This window comes from Bos grunniens, chromosome 10 (assembly GCF_055505025.1).
Source record: "Bos grunniens cultivar Pamir isolate PY7600 chromosome 10, Bosgru_T2T1.0, whole genome shotgun sequence".
NCBI classification, from domain to species: Eukaryota; Metazoa; Chordata; class Mammalia; order Artiodactyla; family Bovidae; genus Bos; species Bos grunniens.
In genome coordinates this window covers 17,301,660-17,307,659 of record NC_141174.1, presented here as the reverse complement: position 1 = coordinate 17,307,659, position 6,000 = coordinate 17,301,660, and positions in this window count along the sequence as shown.

Genomic DNA, 6,000 nt, shown 5'->3' with positions numbered 1-6,000 from the left:
CAACACTCCGTAAAAATTCTTGGTTTACTGCCTCCTTTTTATCTTATCTTTTAGAAATTGTACCTGTCTTAAGGCCCAGCACACATGCCGCCTTCTTCCTGAAGCTTTCCTGTCTTGCTCCCTCCAGCTCTCATAGGGCTTTGCTTCTGTTGATATTTGTTCTGTGATCTTCTCTTACTTTGCCTTTCTAGGAGAGTAACTTATATACTTCTCTATTCCATTTCCCCCATCTGTTCCCACTCCCAAATGCAAGCTCCTTGAGGGTAAGAGCTGTTTTATTCATCTTCATCCTTATAACACTGAATATGCAGTACCTGTTAGGTATAGTTGGTACTCAGCAAGCATATTTATTTATTTTTTCAGTTAACATATTTAGAATTGATAGCATGGTATATTTTAAATATGAAGTTAATTCAGTAAAAATTTATGTAATTCACAAAACTCCAATTTTTGTTTGCTTCTTCACTGCTTCTCTATCTTTTGGTTGATGACATATGCATAAGTATTATATAAATCAGACATCAGATATTCAAATGCCTACTATGGACAGGAAGATACCATAAGTGAGAGAATTGGCCAATAGTTTCATAGTGGCATGCTAAGTTCTATTCTTTCATCCGAAACACACTGTTTTGTTATTGGACCTGTCAAAATATTCTTATAGAAAAATATCCTCTTTCCCATTTTTCTTGAAACATCGGACATTCTGTATCATTAGCTTTCCCACATTTGGTAGGAATGTAAGTACAAGTATTTTCTTCCTAACCCTATTATGACAAAACCAGCAATGGAAGCAGAGCACTGTGGGCAGCTGACTCTCAGCCTTAGTACTGAAGAGGCAGTAGGGCATGGTGGGGCCTAGGATGTTGCAGAGTGCTTTCCCTGTCTCACTGCGATAGTTCTTCCCCAGCCATGGTTGCCATGAAGTAAGGTAGACCCAGTGTTGCCAGATGAAGGGGAAGTGGAAATCTGGATCTTTGTGTGAAGTAGTCTTTGCAAAGTACCATGAGGACAATACAGTAGATGTAAAACAAATCACATCTGGAAGTGACATACTTCAACCATCATTTTGGGACATATACCATAAGGGATGGTGAATCCTGGCACTAAAGAAGATATCTATAGGAAAGGAAACATCAAGTTATATCACATAGATGGCATAAAAATATTTTGACAAACACCTTTTGACTGATATTTTGGAGTGAGCAGTTCTGTTTTCCTTGAGCCAGATGGTAACACATACATAATGTACTGATGCTGAATTTGCAGTGGGTTGATTTTTATCCATTTCTTGCTTTGACGTGGAAGCATGTGAATTGCCCCTCTCCTTGGCTAACATCCTTCCAATGACTCCATTTATCAAGATGCAGGTAAGCACCTTATGTGTGCACAGTTAAATAGTGGGCACACACTCCTGTCCCAGAGAAAGAAGATAGCAAGAATTCCCTTTGGTTAAGTGAAACTGCTAAGCAGCCATACTTGGATGCAAATTTGAACCAGAATGTTTTCTTAATTCTCCATTGTGTTCTGTTATTTCCACTGAGGAAAGAGGATGCATGTCATTACAGCTTCTTTGGCACCTATCCATGTCAAGGTGGGTATACTTTTGATATATTTGATTTCTTAAGTATGTTTTGGGGCATTATCTTTTCCAAATTCTCTTCAGCCATAAAATATAAGCTCATTATTTTTAAAAGTGTATCAGAGATAATACTAAAACCCTCCATTGAGCAACAAACACCTTAAAGTCTTAGAAGTAGTTACTGTTATCATTTTGGAATGTGGCTTTCCAAACCATTTTCTGTGCATCTTAATGACCCAGATAACCACGATGGTGTGGTCACTCACCTAGAGCCAGACACCCTGGAATGTGAAGTCAACTGGGCCTTAGGAAGCAATACTGTAAACAAAAAACTAGTGGAGGTGATGGAATTCTAGCTGAGCTATTTCAAGTCCTAAAGATGATGGTGTTAAAGTGCTGCTCTCAGTTTGTCAACAAATTTGGAAAACTCAGCAGTGGCCATAGGACTGGAAAAGGTCAGTTTTCATTCCAGTCCCAAAGAAGAGCAGTGCCAAAGAATGTTCAAACCACTGTACAATTGCGCTCATTTCACATGCTAGCAAGCTAATGCTCAAAATCCTTCAAACTAGGCTTCAACAGTATGTGAACTGAGACCTTCCAGATGTATAAGCTGGATTTAGAAAAGGCAGAGGAACCAGAGATCAAATTGCCAACACCTGTTGAATCATAGAAAAAGCAAGATAATTCCAAAAAAAAAAGTCTACATCTGCATCATTGACTATCCTAGTATTTGACGGTGTGGGTCACAACAAACTGGAAAATTCTTTAAAGAGATGGGAATACCAGGTCCTTCCTTGTCTCCTGAAGAACCTGTATGGGTCAAGAAGCAAGAGTAAGAATCAGACATGGAACAACGGATTGGTTCCAAATTGGGAAAGGTGTACAACAAGGCTATATATGGTCACCCTGCTTATTTAACTTACATGCACAGTACATTGTGAAATGCTGGGCTGGATGAATCACAAGCTGGAATCAAGACTGCTGGAAGAAATATCAAAAACCTCAGATATGCAGATGATTCCACTCTAATGACAGAAAGTGAAGAGGAACTGAAGAGCTTCTTGATGAGGGTGAAAGGAGAGTGAAAAGGCTGGCTTGAAATTCAACATTCAAAAAACTAAGATCATGGCATCCAGCCCCATCACTTCATGGCAGATAAAAGGGGCAAAAGTAGAAGCAGTGACAGATTTTATTTTCTTGGGTTCCGAAATCACTGTGGACAGTGATTGCAGCCATGAAGTTAAAAGACGCCTGCTTCTTGGAAGGAAAGCTATGACAAATCTAGACAGCATATTAAAAGGCAAAGACATCACTTTACTGACAAAGGCCCATATCATCAAAGCTACAGTTTTTCCAGTAGTCCAGTACAGATGTGAGAGTTGGGCCATAAAGAAGGCTGAGCACCAAAGAATTGATGCTTTCAAATTGTAGTGCTGGAGAAGACTCTTGAGAGTCCCTTGACATGCAAGGAGATCAAACCAGTCAATCCTAAATGAAATCAAACCCTGAATATTCATCAGAAGGACTGATGCTGAAGCTGAAACTCCAATATTTGGCCACCTGATGTGAAGAGCCAATTCATCGCAAAAGACCCTGATGCTGGGAAAGATTGAAGGCAAAAGGAGAAGAGGCGGCAGACCCTGAATATTCATCGGAAGGACTGATGCTGAAGCTGAAATTCCAATATTTGGCCACCTGATGTGAAGAGCCAACCCATCGCAAAAGACCCTGATGCTGGGAAAGATTGAAGGCAAAAGGAGAAGAGGCGGCAGAGGATGAGATGGTTAGATAGCATAACCAACTCAATGGACATGAATCTGAGCAAACTCCAGGAGATAGTGTAGGATAGAGGAGCCTGCCTTGCTGCAGTCCATGGGGTTGCAAACAATCAGACATGAATTATTGACTGAACAACAACAAATATACGTGTATCTATAAGGATATATTTTTATTTTTTCAGTGAGTGATATTCTTTACACATTGTTTTGCAGACCCACCTTGTCATATACATGTACACACTTTATGTATGTGTATATCCTATTACATGTATATAACAGATTATTGTATTTTCCCTTATTTGTGACAGTTTTTACTGTCATAACAATGTTGCATTGAACATCCTTGTAAATGCCCATTTCGGGGGTATAATTTCCTATTTTCCAGATAAAAAAGTAATTGAATTACTGGGCTACAAGGAAACAATCTCTTTTTTAATGTCCTCCTAATAATTATATATATGTATGTGTTTTAGAGAAAGTCCTAATTTAATGTCCAGGGTTTCAAAAGAAATGCTTTTGAGGGGTATTTTAGAATTCTAGTTTTATATTACTACTCTCATTTGATGTCTGACTTTTGAATCAATTTGAAATTGATACAGGTAAGCAAAATAGGCTCTAGGAAGTAGCCATGTTCAAAATTAGTAAGCTTTTGAGTGACGTGTTTCAATGGTGGGGAAATGAAATTTTCAATTGAGAAAATAATCTTCCTTAATCATGAAGTTCTTTTTTCCAAATCTTTTTCTGCTCCCTTGGGAATTACAACAACTGGATCCATAGGAGGTGTGAAAATATTTTTTCACATCACACATTTTTAAAAATACTAGTTTGAATAATCCTGGAAAGTGTAGGTTTTTATACTGTGCCCTTACAAATCTTTTTAAAAGAATGTTCTTTAATACAAATTACTAATACCAGAAATGAAAGAGATTCAATGGACATTAAAAGGATAACAAAGGAATACTGTGAACAACCCTTTGCCCACAGGTTTGACATCTAGATGAAACAGATCAATCACTTGAAAGGCACAATCAGCTAAAACTCACACAAGAAGGTATAAATTTGAATAGACCTGTGCAGTATCTATTGGTTTGTCCAAAAAGTTTGTTTGGGTTTTTCCACATGATTGTGCAGAAAAACCCAAAGGAACTTTTTGGCCAACCAGTATTCTAAAAATCAATAAGTATTAGCCTTCCAAACCAGAAAGCACTGGGTTCAGATGAATTCACTGGAAATTTTGTCAAACACTTAAGAAAGAAATTACATCAATTCCTTACGATCTCTTCCAGATGATAGAAACAGAGGGAATGCTTAACATTATGAGGCCAGTTATTCTAATATCAAAACAAAAAACATTACAAGAAAACTGCAGACTACAGCCCTCTCACATGAAATACAGAAATCCTCAACAAAACATTGAGGATCCAACAATGTAGGAAAATAATTATATACTATGACCAAGTGGGAAATATAGCAGCTATGCAAGGCTGGTTCAACACATATGAATAGATGTGGTAGAAGCATCTAACAGAATCCAACACCCATTTAAGATAAAACCCTCAGTTAACAAGGGATAGAGGGAACTTCCTTAACTTTATAAAGAATGTGAAAACCCTACAAACTAACATGTTTCATCGTACTTAATGATGAGAGACTTGAGGCTTTCCCACTAAGATCATGAGCAAGACAAGGATGTCCCCTCATACCAGCACTTTTCAATGTTGTATCTGATGTCCTAGTTAATGCAGTAAGGCAAGGAAACAAAATGTATATACATTGGGAAGGAAGAAAGAAAACTTTGTGTATAGAAGATGTGGTTATTTCTGTAGAAAATCTGAATCAACAAACTCCTGGAACTAAGAAGCAATTATAGCAAGGTTGCAGGGTACACAAGATTGATACATAAAAGTCAGTTGCTTTCCTGTGTACCAGCAATAAACAAGTAGAATTTGAAATTTAAAACAATACCATTTACATTAGCACCCCCCCCCCCAATGAAGTACGTGGTATAAATCTGATATGACATGTACAAGATCTATATGAAGAAAATGAACTCTGATAAATAAATGCTGATATTCCATGTTCATGGATAGAAAGAGTCAATATTGTCAAGATGTCAATTCTTGGACTTCCCTGTTGTCCAGTGGTTAAGAATCTGCCTGTCAATCCTGGGGACACAGATTTGATCCCTGATCTAGGAAGATTCCACATGTTGTGGGGCAACTAAGCATGTGTGTCTCCAATACTGAGCTGGTGCTCCGGAGCCCGTGAGCCACAACTGCTGAGCCTGTGTACCCTCGAGCCAGTGCTCCGTGAGAAGAGAAGCCTCTGCACTGAGAAGCCCGTGTACTCTTGAGCCAGTGCTCTGCAAGAAGAGAAGCCTCTGCACTGAGAAGCTTGTATACCACACCTAGAGAGTAGCCCCTGCTGCCTGCAACTAGAGAAAAAAGCCTGCTCACAGCAGTGAAGACCTAGTATAGCCAAAAATGAAGAAAAAAATTTTTAATGGATGTCAGTTCTTTCCAAATTGATCTATAGATTCAATGCAATCCCAATCAGAATTCAGCAAATTTTTTTGTGGATGTCAACAAACTGATTCTAAAGTTTATATGGAGAGGCAAAAGATCTAGAATAGCTAACAGT